Source organism: Echinops telfairi, unplaced genomic scaffold (assembly GCF_000313985.2).
Source record: "Echinops telfairi isolate 266 unplaced genomic scaffold, ASM31398v2 ScPeMD7_3533;HRSCAF=4204_0, whole genome shotgun sequence".
NCBI lineage: Eukaryota > Metazoa > Chordata > Mammalia > Afrosoricida > Tenrecidae > Echinops > Echinops telfairi.
Window position 1 is genome coordinate 97,090,330 of NW_022107431.1, and position 17,762 is coordinate 97,108,091.

General features: G+C 39.2%; 1 pseudogene; it reads left to right on the top strand.

Annotated features, from left to right (window-relative positions):
* The window catches only part of LOC101640839, a 73,295-nt pseudogene extending 65,462 nt beyond the window's left edge, over window positions 1–7,833 (top strand).
* The last annotated feature ends 9,929 nt before the right edge of the window (window positions 7,834–17,762 follow it).

The following is a 17,762-nucleotide window of genomic DNA, read 5'->3' on the forward strand; positions in this document are numbered from 1 at the left end:
CTAACTATGCATTGCAATACCTTGTATTCACATTGTACAGAATACGTCCCTTTGTGGCTGGAAGCTCTCATGGTGTCCGCAACAGATTCTAACAGCTGCTGCGAAGTTTCCCCTTCCTCTCACGTGGCATAGTTCCCCTTCCTCTCATGTGGCATAGTTCCCCTTCCTCTCACGTGGCATAGTCCCCGCCCAATGTGGTCAAGACGAAAATGTGCCCATTAGGCCTAGCTCCTGACCCTGCTCCTTTGCTCACATATGGCAACATCCGTTCAGGCCTCCTCCTCTCTCTTCTAAGGAATTAATTCCCTTTTCTCAATTCAACCATCCTGCCCTAGCTCAACGTGGTAGGCAGGATAATAGTACCTCAAGGTATCCAACACGGTAGGCAGGATAATTGATGTCCTAATATCCAGAATCTATGAATATGATTCTCTCCATGGCAAAAGGGACTTTGCCGATGTGACTAAATTAATAATATTGGGAAAGGGAGATTATCCTACATTATCGTTGTACCTAAATTAATCACAAGATTTTTTATAAAAAGGAGGCAAGGGATCAGAATTAGCGCAGGAGTTGTGAAATGTAATGACAAAGGTGAGAAAGAGTGATTTAGAAGTTTGGATGATGCTACACTGCTGGGCTGACCTTGAAACCAGAGGTGGGACCATATGACAAGGAATGTAGGAATGCGCTGAAAGCTGGAAAAGGTAAACTGAGGGATATGGTCCTCTGAAATTCATACCAACATCTTGACTTTGGTCCCAGAAAACCCACTTTGAACTCCTTATCTTCAGAACTATAGGCTAGTAAATGAGTTGTAAGTCACCAGAATTTTGCTCCATTGTCTCTTCTTTTTTAATTATAATAAATCTTGTCTATTCTATTAGCTCCCTGTTACCTATTGCTGATGAGCCAATTCCAATTCCGTGACTCCAAATGATAGAGTGGAATGGCCCCGGGGTTTCTGAGGTGGTCATCTTTATGGAAGAGACTGCCACATAGTTCTCCTGCATAGCGGCTGGTAGATTTGAATCCCCCTCCTGTGGTTAGCAGAACTCCTTAGTAGCTTCTTACAGGCTGCAAAAAAGCACCTTTCCTTTAGCTTTCTTCTGAAGATACTGTCTTGATGGCAATGAGTTTGACTTGGTTTATACTGTTTATTATATATATATGAACATATATATAAAATATATGTATATACATCACATACCACATATGTATATATCATACGTAGCTCAGATATAAAACATATATTTTATATATGTAAACGCATATGTGCATACATAAATATGCACACACATAAATATATACATATAGGTATATACACATATAATATATAGATATATTGTACATCAGGGATATATATGTATGTGTATATGATATATAACATATAAATCATAGGATATGCATATATAGATGTGTATGTACATATATATCAATATACACATATATCAATATTGACTTTCAATATTTCAATATTAATATCAATATTGACTTTCACTGCTGTCACTTGAACCTTGATAATCTGAAATCTGACCTCTGCTCTGCTCTGAATATTTTTTCAGGCTCAAAAGTAATCTTTTCCCATTTGTAAAAGCTCATTTCACCCTCTCCTTCCACCCTGGGAGTGCATTTTTTGATGGTAATGACGTGTCCTCTCATGACTTTTAGTTCTGAGTGTGATTATTTCTTTTGTAGATTTGCCTCTGGCACTTTATCCTCCAGGTCACTCCTTTTGCATTGGTATATGATCCTTCACCTCTCGTTTCCTCTTCGGATCCATCTAAGCTTTGGGTGATCTACTCTTATGGTTTTAAAAATATATGATGTTTAATTACCCAGACATAACTTTATTCTTAGATCCTATATGTATTTCTCTACTACACATGTCTTCCTGAATTTTTTTCTAGGCACCTCAAACATCATTTGAACCTTCAGAAATCTTCATTTTCAGTTGTCCATAGAAAAATTGGGAATCATTCTAAACTCCTCCATCCTACTGATTGCTCGTTCTACTGCATTTGGTTGATTCTATTTCATTTTTTTCAATCAAATTCATCTTTAAAAAAATCATTTAATTGGGGGCTCATACCGCTCTTATCACAATCCATACATACGTCCATTGTGTCAAGCACATTTGTACATTTGTTGCGATCATCATTTTCAAAACATTTTCTTTCTACTTGAGTCCTTGGTATCAGCTCCTCATTTTTCCCCTCCCTTCCCCACTTTCCCTAACTCATGAACCCTTGATAAATTATTATTATTTTTTCATGTCTTACACTGTCCAATGTCTCTCTTCACCCACTTTTCTGTTGGCCATCCCTCAGGGAGGAGGGTTACATGTAGATCCCTGTAATCGGTTCCCCTTTTCTCCTCCCACCTTCCCCTTCCCCTCCTGATATCACTACTCTCATTATTGATCCTGAGCAGTTTATCTTTCCTGGACAAGCAGATACAATAATAAGCACAAAAACAAGGCAGAGCTAAACAAAACAACAAAAAGAAAGAGTTTCCAGCTCTTATCTGTACCCATGTACATGCTCTGGTCTAGCTAGATTTGTAAGATAGAATTGGGGTCATGATAGTGGGGTGGGGGGCGAGGAAGCATTAAAGAACTAGAGGAAAGTTGTATGTGTCATCAGTGCTATACTGCACCCTGACTGGCTCATTTTCTCCCCAAGACCCTTCTGTAAGGGGATGTCCAGTTGCCTCCTAATGGGCTTTGGGTCTCCACTCCACACTCCCCCTCATACACATTGATATGATCTTTAGATCTGGGTCTTTGATGCATGATACCCTATCCCATCGACACCTCATGATCATACAGGCTGGTGTGCTTCTTCCATGTGGACTTCGTTGCTTCTCAACTAGATGGCAACTTATTTGTCTTTAAGCCGTTAAGACCCCAGATGCTATCTTTTAATAGCTGGGCACCATCAGCTTTCTTCATCACATGTGCTTTTGCACCCATTTTTTCCTCTGTGATTGTGTCAGGAAGCAGAGCATCACGGAATGCCAGGTTATTGGTACAAAGTGTTCTTGCATTCAGGGAATACTTGAGTAGAGGTCTAATGTCTGTCTGCTACCTTAATACTTAACATTAAATATATGTACATAGATCTAATTTCCCTATCATTATGTATAAATATATTTACATATTTACATACCTGTATGTAGACCTCTATAAATGTCCTTTGCCTCTTAGTTCTTTCCTCTTACTTTCCTTTTGTCCCACTATCATGTTTGGCCTTTATTCAGGTTTCACCAATTCCTCTCAGTTACATTGCTCTTGATTACTCCCTACCAGGCATCTTACACCCTCCTTGCCATTGATTTTAGATCATTTGCTGTTCCCTTGTCCCTGGGTTTGTTAACACTCACTTCCTCCCCCCACCCCCTGCCCTGCTCCCTGTAACCCTGTAACCATTGGTTCCATTGTTTTTTCTTCCGCATTTTTTATCGCCCTATCTTATCTAGATAGACAAGCAGATACAATAATAAGCACAAAAACAAGGCAGAGCTAAACAAAACAACAACAAAAAAGGAAAGACTATAAATAGTTCTAGGTCTGTTTGTTGACCTTTAGGAGTGTTTTCCGGTCAAGTCTGATGGGGTGCCAAGCCCTGGCCCCAAAGACTATTTGGTATTCCCTGGGGCCTTCATTGCTTTGCTTCCCTTGCTGCCCTGTTGCCTGCCCTTAGTGTTTCACCCCTTTGTGGTAGGGTCAGATTAGGAACGATTACAACAGAATCAATAACATTTCAAAATTCAGCTCACATGTGCTCAATTTTCCAAAGCCATTCAATGTGACCTTCATAGGGCTAAACCAGATCATGCCTTTTTCATGTTTCAATATTTCTTCCATAGCTATGTTGCCAAAGGGAAAGTCTGCATTTTTAAACGTGACTTTTAAGGATCATTTTGTTCCTCTGCTAACTTTCCAATGTCTCTTTTTCCCCCCAGTAGGTTCCCTATTCTTCAAATGCATTTAACAATTCCTTGTTCACAAACATGCCTGTGATTATTGTTTGTTTTTTATACGTCATGTCTTTACAAATATTCTTAGACTTGTCTTCCTGCCTTCTTTAAAGCCAGTTGCTTTTATGTTGATCCCAGCTCATTCTAACTCCCTGTATGTCAAAGTACTGCTAATTTTTTTGAAGTAAATTGTCAGTCTTTTCTGCTGAGGTGATTCTGACTAAACTCAAAGCTACACAACCTACTGGCTAGAATTGGAGCACTTTAACAGTTTGCATCACCCAAGTACTTCCTCGTGTCTTCTTCATTGGCAAAATTTCTTAAGCTCAAATATTACATTCACCCCCACCAGAATTAGTCACTCAATAAATGTGTTCTGATCACTCTATTCTTATGTGAAAGTACTCACTACATTGTATTGAATTATTATTTCTCACACTCTCTCTCTATCTCTCTGCAATTTAGGGGAAAGTTAAATGGCAACTTAATTTCATATTCAACACTTCATACTCATTTTATTTTGTGATATTGATTGCAATCTCCCCAACGTAACAGCACTCTTCCCACCTCCTCCCTGTGTTTGCCATTTCTCTCCATCCTTCCTTCTTATTTTATTCAGCTGTTTGATGGGTCTTTGAATTCTTTAAAAGCAAAACTGTGACTTCATGCTTCCCCCCCAATGGACATCACTATACTTGTCATATGAAACAGTAAGTAAATATAGCACAGGAATGACAGGATTTTGTTATGTACAAAATAAGAAGCATTTATGTTCTGGAAAACACACACACACTAAAAGCTGTTACGTTAGGAGGATGCGGTTCAAGAATTGATTATGAAAGGAAAAAAGCAGTTGGTGTGGCAGAGGGGAGAATAGTTAAAAGATTCACATTCTTTTGAAAGGGACTTCTGCATCCCCTTACATAGATATCACACAGATGAATAAGATAGCATTCGCCTTCTCAAGACTTTATGATCAATGAAGAAAGCCATGTGAAAAAATTGATGGATTAGGGGCTATACAAGCTATGAGAAGGAGTAGCATAGAAGTCAAGGGCTGCTAACAAAAACGTAGCCATTTGGAAAAAAAATAAAACAAAACAAAAAAAAACACGTAGCCATTTGAACCCACCAGTGGCTCCAGGTGAAAAGAACCGGCAATCTGCTGCCATAAAGACCACAGCCTGGGCAACTCTAAGAGGAAGTTCTCCTCTGTCAGAGAGAGTTGCTGTGATGTGCACTCAACTCAAGACACAGAAACCACGGCGCCCTAATCGCGACTAGTAGATATTAATTGTGAGGATGAGTCTCTGTGAGGCTAGGTAATATTTCCTTGAAGAAGTGGTTAAATGTAATAAAAAATAAATAAAAATTTGAGGAAGAAAGGAAAGCAATGTTAATACCATAAATTATGAGGAAGTTTTACATTTAAACTAAGATTGGTCTTTAAGAATATGAGTCATTATCATACACATTTGTGTATGATATATATACACACACACACACAAACAAATGTATTTTGATGGAGAACTTTGTTTATTATAAATTAGTCTTTTTTATGATTAGATAAAGCAACTGTATTGAATCTTTGGCAGGCCAGGGAGAGTTAGAGATATTTCGTTACAAACTCTGGCTTGATTATGGTGGGAAGAGATCAAAGCATGGAGTCAAGTGAAGTGATAGAGCTCCCGTGGGGCCTGGCATAGTTTTGTAGAAAGTGTAGACTTTGTTCATATTCCCAAATTCTCTAGGAACACGATCAAAGGCATTTAGATCTCTGAGGCCACACAGTTTGAAACTGCCAGTCACCTCAGGGAGCAGAGTCTGACAAGTCTGTGGGAACAATATTAGAATACCACCAGTCAAGTATTTAAATTAAACAAATGCCCGTGATGACAACCATTAACAATCACACAGGTGATTAGTTCAATAGCTTAACTATGTGGTTATTTAGTGCAATTGAGGGTAAATCAATTTAAATGCTAACAATATTGCTTTAATAGTGATTTGTTGCCACTTTTATACACAGGCTAAGCATATTCACATGTCTTTACTATTGACTTTTAAAGAGATTTATTAGGCTGGCACATGTGCTTGAGAAGAAAAAAATTATGCATAACGAAAATCAAATGGTTTTGAACTTTGCTGCTTTCTAAAAGCTTGAAATAGAATGAAAAATAATATATACAATAACTTAGGTGAATCTTAAAACACAATGAAGAGTTTAAAGAAAAGAAAGCGGAGTTTCAAGTCTACATATATTATATAATTCACATAAACTCAAAACTTGACAAATCAAATAATTCTGCAATATTAAACAACAATAGCAATAGTACCACAACAATGGTAAGAAAGTACTTGGTGGTAAGTTAGTTCCAACTCATGGTGATCCCATGTATGTAGAATAAACTGTGCTCCATAGGCTTTTCAAACCTGTTAGCCTTTGGAAGCTTATGAGCAGGTCTTTGTACTGTTTCCTCTGGGTTTCTCTGCGCAGCTAACCTTTCAGGGTTAGTCCAGGGTTTACCTGCTTGCATCACCCAGGAGCCATAGCATCAATCGAAGACAGGGTGGAACCGGCCCTGTGGGTCTTGGAGACTTGCATCTATGGCAGTGGCCAGCTGCATCTCCCGCCCTCAGAGCTGTTGGTGGATCTGAAGTTCTGATTTGTGCTTAGCTCAGTGTGGAGCCCACTGCGTCACCAGAACTCACATCCCAGCAACTGTTTAGGGGAGGATATAACTATTTCAATACACAGGCAGTAAAAATGTTAACAATTAGAAAGATTGATAAGCCCAAACTGCAACTGCTTTTAGGGATAGCAAGCTAGAAGATAGACTCAGGAAGGAAAAAGTAAACGTCCAGGCATTGTTTTGGTTTTATCACTTTTTAAGTGATAGTTCACGTGTGTTATTTTTATCACTACAACTCACTAGTTACACATATTTTTATATATTGTTTCATATGTATAACATTGCACACAGTTGGAGAAAGGAAAGCGCGAGGAATCGCTGCCACCACCGCCACCAGCACTAGCCGTGAGGGCCCCCCTGCCAGGCCCCTCCTCCTCCCCCCTGCCGCTGTCTGCCAGCCTCCTTGGGACTGGTGCCATCAATCTGTGAACACATGGTGGGTTACTAACGTTCTAGGTGTGCAGAGGCAGGCCTCAGCCGAGGATATTAAAAAAGCATATCGTAAGTTGGCACTGAAGTGGCATCCTGATAAAAATCCTGAGCATGAGGAGGAAGCAGAGAGGAATTCAGACAAGTAGCTGAGGCATATGAGGTGTCATCAGATGCTAACACACGGGACATCGGTGACAAAGATGGCAAAGAAGGAGTAAACGGTGGAGGTGGAGCTGGAAGTCGTTCTGATTGGCTTCACATTCCGCAATCCAGATGATGTCTTCAGGGAATTTTTTGGTGGAAGGGACCCATTTTCATTTGACATCTTTGAAGACCCATTTGAGGACTTTGGGGGAATCGCAGAAGCCCTGGCAGAAGCCGAACCTGAGGCGCAGGATCCTTTTTCTCTGCCCTCAGTGGGTTTCCATCTTTTGGAGGTGGATTTCCTGCTTTTGGTACAGGATTGACGTCACTTGGTTCCTTGCGTCATGGGGGCCTTGCTTCATTCTCTTCTACATCACGTGGTGGTAGTGGCACGGGCAACTTCAAATCGATATCAACTTCAACTAAAATAATTAATGGCAGAAAAATCACAACAAAGAGCATTGTTGAGAATGGTCAAGAAACAGTAGAAGTTGAAGAAGATGGCCAGTTAAAGTCCTTAACTATAAATGGTAAGGAGCTGCTGCTATGTTTGGATAACAAGCAATTCAACACACGCACTTAATAGAAATGTCAAGCGCTTACAACACCGTGTGAGGATTAACAGGAACTTTCTTTGAAGATTTCAAACGAAGTCTACTTTCAGTATAACTGTACCTAATCTAAAGTATTTATAAAGAGCTCATCGGAGCACGTATTTGTCATAGACTTTTGAGTTATTGTTGGGACCATATTCATAGGACCATTTTTTGTCCTTAAAATCATTGTAAATTTAGGTATGTTTTTTGATTTTTTTTTTTAATTAAACTTAATCCCAGGTGAATGAATAGTGATTCTTTAGTAGAGCTAGGAGAAAATTGTATACTAACACCAGTATCGGTCTTGCTTTTTACCTTTTTGTTTGAAATGTGAGCTAAGTAGTTTCAGTCAGCTGTGAAGTTAACGTTGCCAGGATGAATCTCTGACAAAATTAATTTCATTTTCTCCCCAGTATTGGGTACTGAAAGATAATAATACTTTAATGGTAATATATTTTGGTTTAATATAAATTAAGGATGTTTTGTAGTTGTGCATGAATGCTGGCAGCTCAGCAAGTTTTGAAAGTTGTTTAAATATGTAATGTTAAGCTTAGGTTTAAAAGTAAAGCTGATAAAATGGGTCTTTGTCATTTGCTTTAAAAAGTAATACATGCTGATTTGTTTGGTGCAAAATAAATTGCGCAGTTTTTGAAGTAACAGAATAGCTCAATGACTTTTAAAGTGGTTAAGAATTCACAAATACACTAAGAGAACTAGTAATCCTTGTACTATACTTACCAAAATCTGACTTGTAATCCTCTTACAGAAAGTCTATGAACAACAAATCCTTGGAAAGAGGCCATGAGGAGCTTTGTAAGGAATCTTAAAATGGCCAGAAATATATTTTCTTAGTATACTTAATTGATTTTGGTATTGAAAAGATGATGCTCTTTGTAGCAACTAAAATATGGTAATATAATTATTGTTCTGTTGGCTGCTGTTAGGTTGACCCTGACTTAGAATAGCAGTAATTTAATTTTACCTAGTTCAGGTCTTTACTAAACTATCATCTTCTCACTGAGATCTACTTAACTATTCTATTGATTTCTGCAAACTGCTTTTTCTATCCCCTTTTCTCTCATAGCATTTAATAATTTGGTTATACTGTATAACTCACTTATGGTATTTATTTTTTACTATATATCTCCTCTGCCTAAAAGGCAGTGTGAGAGCTAGCTTGCAAGGAGGTTCCCTATGACCCCCATGGCCTCACTCTGCATGTAGCTATCTTCTTTTGGATCATTTACTCTGAGAAAAGTAGTTCTTTTATATCACTAAGACACTCATGCAGCTTTGTGGAAAGGGACACGTGGATGAATTGAGTTTTTCTGAAAAATACCAGTAATAATGTGCCAGCCATGCGAGTGGTCTATCTTAAAAAAGCAGATCTTCCAATCGTAGTCATGTCTTCAGATAACTGCAGGCCTGGCTGCCAATTTAACTACAATCCAATGATGGACACTGAATCACAATCAGACTCCTAAGCCATCCCTCAACATTTGGCTAAAGGACATTATGGGGGATAATAAATTCTTATTATTATTTAAGCCAGTAAATCATGAACTTATGATCTAAAGATGAAGCTAATGGTGTGGGTATAAATCTGTGGGGGAAGAGAGGGCCCCCAACAAATCATCACGGGTCTGGTAGGTGCAACTGTTCGGCGATAATAAAGAGTATAATGAAGTCACGGAGAGCGTGAGAGATAGAGGAGGTTGAAGTAATGGAGTCAGACACATCTCATGGTGGCATGCTCACCTCAGCCCCGCTCGGTGGTCCTCGTGGGGGGAGCCTGGGAGCGAGAGCAGGAGAGAGCAACTTTATTGCTCACCAAGGGTTCTAACTACTTACGGGTGTGTGACTACAAGTAACCACACATCATAGGAAGGGGCAGAACAATAGCATACACAGCATAGGGAGGGGTTGTACGACAGGTATAAGCATGACAGGAAGGGGATGAGCTACTAGCCTTATCAGAAGGTCCTATTTGTTGTGGGATAAACAGTGGTAACTGCTTGCTCTGGATGGCTGATAACCTTTAGGGAGAATAACCCCTGACCTACTTCTGTTGACTTCCAAGTGTATAGTTATTTTCCATGTGTATAGTTATTTTCCATGTGTAGCAAGTAGCTCAGTTTGGGATACATTTGGGGGAGACAACTTGGGTGAAATCTTTCTGTTTACCACATAAATCACCTTCGAAAAGAAAATTAAAAATTCCTCAGAGGGATCTAAGTAGGAATTCGGAATCTGTCAGTTAAACAATAAGATTTCTTAGAAGGTTAACAGTTAATTTCTTAGCATACCACAATGGTAGAATATAGATTTCCTTGCAGTGGTCTGTTAATGTGACTTTTATCTAATGCTTTTTGAGGGTTATTTCCTAATGATTTTTCCATCTCTTCAGTAGAGCTTGAACTTCTTCAAACGCCATTGGTTCTTTTGATCATACACTATCTCTTTTAATCAGTGGTTCTCAACCTTCCTAATGCTTCCTAACCCTTTAATACAGTTCCTCATGGTGTGGTGACCTCCCAACCATAAAATTATTTTCATTGCTACTTCATAACTGTAAGTTTGCTACTGTTAGGAATCAGGCGACCCCTGAAAGGGTCATTCAACCCCCAAAGGGGTTGAGACCCACAGGTTGCGAACCGCTGCTTCAAATGGTTGAAAGATAATCAATTCTTTGGGTACAGTGACCCTATGTATTCATTCCTTGTTCTTATGGTAATGAAAGATCTATGCATCCTGCACCATTCAATATTTTGACCATAGATTTATTCAGTGCTGCCACTCAAGGCTTAGTCTTTTTTCTTCAGGTTTTTCATGTTGAGAAATGATGGACAGATTGTTCCTTTTGGTTTTCTAACTCCACATTTAATTGTAATACTCCTATTTGTTTCTTGAGTTGCTCATTGAAAATTGAAATCTCAGTTCAGCCCTTTTACTTTATCATTCTTCCACTCACTTTCCTGTCTCAACATTAAGCAGTATAGAAACCCCATACCATTTAAAATAAAAGAAAGGATGAAAAACCAGGCTCAGGAATTGATGGATGCAGCAAGTGAGATGCTGCAACAAAGTGAGGCAGTGCTGGGATTCTTCACTCATCTATGCCAAGACATTTGGTAGATACCACTAGCCAACTGACTGGAAGAGATCCATATTTGTGCTCATCCCCAAGAAAGGTGACCCAGTAGAATGCAGAAATTGTCAATGTCATTAATACTAGGTTCAAGTTAAATTGTATGGAAGATGATTTTAAGATAGTCGCAGCAGTACTGAACGCTCCCAGAAATTCAAGCGGGATACAGAAAAGAACTTGGAATGACATCAAACGGATCTTGGCTGAAAGTAGAGAATACCAGAACAATGTTTACTGTGTTTTATTGACTATGCTAAGGCATTTGATTATGTGGATCATAATAAGCCACGGATCACATTGTTGAGAATGGAAATTTCATACCATTTAATTGTGATTATATGAAAACTGGATATAGACCAAATCACTCAAACAAAACAAAGATCCTGAATGATTTAAAATGAGGAAAGGAATATATCAGGATTGTATCCTTTCCCCACACTTAGTCAATAGGTATGAATACATACACACACACACACACCCCAAACTCACTGCCACAGCGTTGATTCCAACTCATAGTGACCTTATAGGACAGGGTAGAACTGCTCCTGTGGGTTTCTGAGATTATCTTTTCATGGAAGTCGAAAGCGTCTTCTTTCTTCCTCAGAGCAGTTAGTGGTTTGGAACTGATGACCTTGTGGTTAGCAGCTCAATACGTGTCCACTATGCCACCCGGGCTCCTATGCAGATTTTCCAATTAATATGTCATTTAATTTTTTTGAATGCTGCTTCCATGAACATTGATTGCTCAGTCTGAGCAAATGATCAATGCTCATGGAAGCAGCAGTCACAAAAAAATCAAACAGTTTATTCATTGGCAAACCTGCATAGGAACCCAGTTCTCAGCAAGCAATCTGGGACACTGGGTTATATGAAGAAGAATGAGGTATCAGGATTGGAGAAAGGCTCATTAGCAACCTGTAATATGCAAAAGATACCATCTTGCTTGCTGAATGTAAACAGGACTCGAAGCATTTACTGATGAAGATCAAGAAATACAGCCTTCAATTTAGAATATACCTCAATTTAGATTTGCAATTGTCAAACTTTTTTTTTTTAATGTGGATCCACATTCAAAGTTTATGGAAGCAGCAGTAAAAAAAATCAAGTGTCCTATTAATTGGCAAATTTGCTACAAAACACCTCTTTAAAGTGTTAAAGAGCAAGACTGTCACTGTGAGGGCTAACTTCTGACAGAAACTGACTAAGGTATTTTCAATGGTTGCATATGCATGTGAAAGATGGACCATGAATAGGGAAAACTGAGAATTGATACATTTGAATTATGGTATTGACTAAGAGTATTGGCTTTAATGTAGATATCAGAAGAACAAACACATCTGCTTTAGGACAAGTGTAGGCAGAATGCTCCTTGGAAACAGGGTGGCAAGACTTTGTCACATATAATTTGGACATGTTATCAGGAAGGAGCAGTTTCTGAACAAGAACACCAGGTTTGGTAAAAACAGGGCCAGTGGAAAAGGTAGAAGCTGTGCTGACACCGTGACTGCAACAATGGGCTCAAATACAACGCATGTGAAAGTCTAGCCAGAACTAGTTAGTGCTTAGCTCAGTTATACATGGGACCACTGAATCATAACTGACTTTACAACACTTAAGAACGCTTCTGAAATCCATTTTGGCCTTCTCTTTCTTTGCTCTCTTCATGGATAATGTTCTTGATGTTATCTCACATCTTGTCGACGGTTGTCATCAATCTTCAATGGGTCACATCTGTTCTAGATATGATCCTGACATTAAAATGGGATATACTCTGACAGCTGGACTCTGAAATCTGTGTATCACATCATTATTTGAGTGCTATCCTAACTTAGATCTTGAGTCTAAGATTCTGATTAAGATTAGAATACTTTAAATGCTAAGAAACCAAGAAAATTTCTAAAGCATACCTGATGAACTGAGTTCTACCCTGAAGATAACATTGGTTTTCACAAAAGTAGTGTATTTTGAATAATTTTTACTTTTAAGTATTATCCCTACTAATATTTTAAAGATAAAGTGCATCCTTATTTTAATATTACATAAAGTTGACAATGTAAAGTAGTCTTTATGGGTCAATTAACCATAGATTAATTTTACACCTTGTTCCCTTAACCTTACCTATATCACTAAATCCCTTAGCTTTTATCAATATACCATTTAAAAAAAAACAAATTTCACTGTCATCGAGTCAATTCTGACTCATAACGACTCTATAAGACAGAGTAGAACTCACCCTGTCTGGCTTTTTAAGACTGTAAACCTTTCTGGACATAGAAACCTCATCTTTCTCCATTGGGGCCACTGAAAGTTTCAAACCCCAATGATAACCCACTTCACTGCCAGGTCTCTTCCCAATTATTTATGTAGTAGTTAATTTTACTAATGTTGCTATGATCAGAATCAAGAGCCAAACCAACCCTTTGCTACATTGCTGCTGGGCCTAGGTATAAGGAATTTATAAAAGCTATTACTAATGGAAGTTTACTATTTCTAAACTCAAAATCAAACCCATTGTCATTAAGCCAATTCCAACACCCTACTATCCTCTAGGACAGAATAGAACTGCTTCCTCAAGTTTCTGAAACAAAAATCAACCACAATTTAGGGAGAATCAGCAGCTTTTACCTATTAACATTCTACAGAAATTTAGGTATAATAATTAAGTTAAACCTCAATAGCTACCACATGGGAAATAAATTTTTTTTTTTAAACATTTTATTAGGGGCTCATACAACTGTTATCGCAATCCATACACACATCAATTGTGTAAAGCGCATTTGTACATCATTCTCAAAACATTTTCTCTCCACTTAAACCCCCGACATTAGGTCATCATTTTTCCCCTCCCTCCCTCATGAGCCCTTGATAGTTTATAAATTGGTATTTTGTCATATCTTGCCCTATCCGACGTCTCCCTTCACCTACTTTTTGGTCGTCTGTCCCCCAGGGAGGAGGTCACATATAGTTCCTTGTAATCGGTTCCCTCTTTCCTACCCACTCTGCCTTTACCCTCCCTGTTTCGCCACTCACACCACTGGTCCTGTAGGGCTCATCCGCCCTGGGAAATAACATTTCAATGAAAACAAAGAGTATTATTTCTTCATTTTCATGTTCCATATATATCCCTATAGCCATTGTGGGAAGATCTAATTGACTGATCCTCAGTGACACAGACTTCCTGTGCGTGCACCCTCTGGACTACACAATTTTGAAGCTACCAAGAATGGAAGAGTGCTGAAATATGCACACTAGTATTGACCTACTTGATGTCATTAGATCCAAGGAATCCTGGTGGCACAATGGGTTACATGCTTGGCTGCTAGCCAAAAGATCAAGATTCTAAGTTGGAGGAATATAAAGCAATTTGCTTTTGTGAGGATTTTACTCATACTCAGGTGATTCCGACTCATAGTGACCCCACAGGGCAAAATAGAAATGCCCTTTGGGTTTCTGAGACTGTAAATCTTTACAGGAGTAGAGAGCCTCCTCTTTGTCCCTGGAAGTGGCTGGTGGTTTTGACTTTGTGATTAGCTACCCAACTTGTATCCCACTATGTCACCAGGGCTTTCCATAAAAATTTACTGTCACAGACACTCTATGGTACAGCTCTACCCTGTCCTATAAGTCATTATAACTCAGGATCTATTATTTAGCAGTAGGTTTGGGGTCATTAGAGACATGTCTCTTTTACTCAAGGTCATTTGGTGAAACTAATTACATAGCCCAACTTAACTGTAAAGGTTAGGAAATATGGAGACATCATGTATATTTTAGCTAAAAAACAAACTCATTGAGTTGATGTCAACTCATAGTTGACACCATATAGGGCAGGGTAGAACTTTCCCTGTGAGTTTCTAAGACTGTAACTGTTAATGGGAGTAGAATGGCCAGTGCTTTCTCTTCCAGAGCAGCTGGTGGTTTCTAACTGCTGACCTTGAGGATCACAGCCCAACTCCTAATCATTATGCCACCAGGGCGCCTTATAGATGCCTTCAATTTACTGTTTCTGTTGAACCTTTCTTCTAAACTCATTTAGTGAAATTTTAATTTCATTTATTCTGACATTTGATTTTGTTTACAGATTTTAACTTTCTTATTAAATTATCCATATGTTCATTTTAAAAAGTCACCTCTATTTTCTTAAATATAACAGTAATAATAATGCAGTGACCTTAAGAATTAGCAGAGACAGAAAGTCTAGGAATTGAACTTCAAAAGGTCTGTATCTATTCCCTACACCAGGAGTGGGGAATGTGAGGCTCACTAATATCACATGCTTCACCAAAGAGAAGCAGTTCCAGGATATGGAAGTCCACACATGATCTGTCCAGTCCGGATGATCTGTTACATTTTAGGATAATGGAAAATCACCAGTTTCCTTCGCTCCTCATCCAAATTCTGCACATTTATGTACTCCATTTGACCAATAACCCTAGGAGGTGAGTTAATTAAATTTTTGACTAAAGATATCAGTCTAATTTTTAAGTTGATAATTCACAGATGATATTATTTTATATCTCGCAAACCCCAAAAGCTCCACAAGAGGAGTGCTGGAAGTGATAGAGGAATATGGCAGAGTGGCAGGATTCAAGATCAACAAATAGAAGTCTATCAGATTTATATATACACTGGACAAGATCATGGAAGAGGAGATAAAAAAGGTAGTACACTTCCCAATAGCCAAGCACAAATAGAAATATACCTAACCAGAAAAACAAAAGATTTGTACTAGGAAAACCACAGAACACTATTAAAAGAAACCAAAAGTGACCTCCAAAAATGGAAGAATGCCCATGCTTGTGGATCAGAAGCTTCAACATAGTAAAGATGCCCACCCTACCCAAGGCACTGTGTAAGTTTACTGGTATTCCCATACAAATGCCAACACCTTTCTTCAAGGAATTGGAAAAACGGACTACCAGCTTCATAGGGAGAGGGAAGAAGCCCAGAATTAGCAGAGAACTCCTCAAGAAGAAGGAAAAAGTAGGAGGGCTTGCTTTACCTGACTTTAGCACCTGTTATATAGTCACAGTGATCAAAACAGCATGGTACTGGCCAAAACAGTGTGGTACTGATACTCAGACCCATGGAAAAGAACTGAAAACCCCGAAATGAAATCATTAACATACAGACAACTGATCTTTGATAAGAGGCCCAAAAATATCAAATGGGAAGCTGATTTCCTCTTCAACAAGTGGTGCTGGGGAAAAAAATGCATATCTACCTGTAGAAAAATGAAGCAAGACCCTTATCTTAATCCGTGCACAAGAATAAACCCAAGGTGAATCACAGACCTTGAGGTAAAACCCCAATTAGGGTCATCAATGAGGGACTTGGAACAAACCTAAGAATTTTGGCACAGGGAATACCTAGGGTATAAGAAATAGGGAAAGACACAAACAAAGAGGAAGTACAAATTGACAAGTGGGATATTCTGAAGATAAAACACTTGTGTACATTGAAAGACTTCACCAAGAGAATAATAAGAGAGCCCACAGACTGGGAAAACAACTTTAGCAATGACACATCAGACAAAGGCCTTATTACTAAAATCTACAATACTCTGCTAACCTACAATAAGAAAAATACAAATAGCCCACTGAAAAGGTGGGCAAAAGACCTGAACAGAAGTTTTACAAGGGCGGAAATCCAAACGGCCAACAAACATAGGAGAAAATGTTCCTGATCATTAGCCATAAGGGAAATGCAAATTAAGGCAATTATGAGATACCACCTAACACCCTCGACGGTAGCCCAATTCAAAAATATCAGAAAGCAACAAGTGCTGGAGTGGGTATGGTGAGAGGAACTCTCATGCACTGCTCGTGATCCTGTAGGTATTTGCAACCACTATGGAAATCGATCCGGTGATACCTAAAACAAATGGAAATTGAGATAACATATGATCCAGTAATCCCTTTACTGGGCATATATCCAGAAAAAGTAAGAGATAGACCAAGACCAGACATCTGTGCTCCAATGTTCATCACAGTATAGTCACAATAGCAAAGAATTGGAAACAACAAACATTTCCATCAAAGGATGAATGAATTTAAAAACTTTGTTATATTTATATATCCAATGGGTACTGTGAAGCCCTGAAAAGCAAGGACGAATGCATGAAGCAAATTGTCTCATGGGCAGAGTTGGAGGAAATTATGCTAAGCAAAGTTAGCCAAGCACAAAGGGACAAGTACAACATGAGTCCACTGAGGTAAGCTCAAAAGGCCAACGGACGTAGAGGATGAGCTACTTAATGCATAATTCCCGGGTTGAGGTCCAGACATTTGGGCAGGGGTGAGACCCAGCCCAGGGATGCATATGGCATGCAACTAAAAAGTGGGGAAAAAGAGTGGGGGAAAAAAAAGATGAGGATGGTGGGTGAGCAGGACATTAATCCACCCATGGGGAGGAGATTGTTATGTCTCCACATGAAAGGGAGAGGGGGACCAGGCCCCGTTCCAGGGTGCCAAGTCTTGAGGGCTACATCCAGCAGGGAGTAGCGAACTAACCCAGAGGACCTCGGCGCAGGCCTCAAGTGGAGTCTGTTGACCCCTCCCCAGAAGAATGTAGTACAGAGGACAGCACTGAAGACAGCCCTGGGAGAGTGGCGGGCCTGTCCAGACCACATGGGAGCAAACTAAGAGGGGAAGAGAGAGTGGACCTCATCACGGTCCACCAAGCCCCGAGGACGACATCCCTGCTCAGAGCAGCCAATGCCCAGAGAAGACATCCTTTCACTGGAGACACAGTACAGAAAGTGTGCCT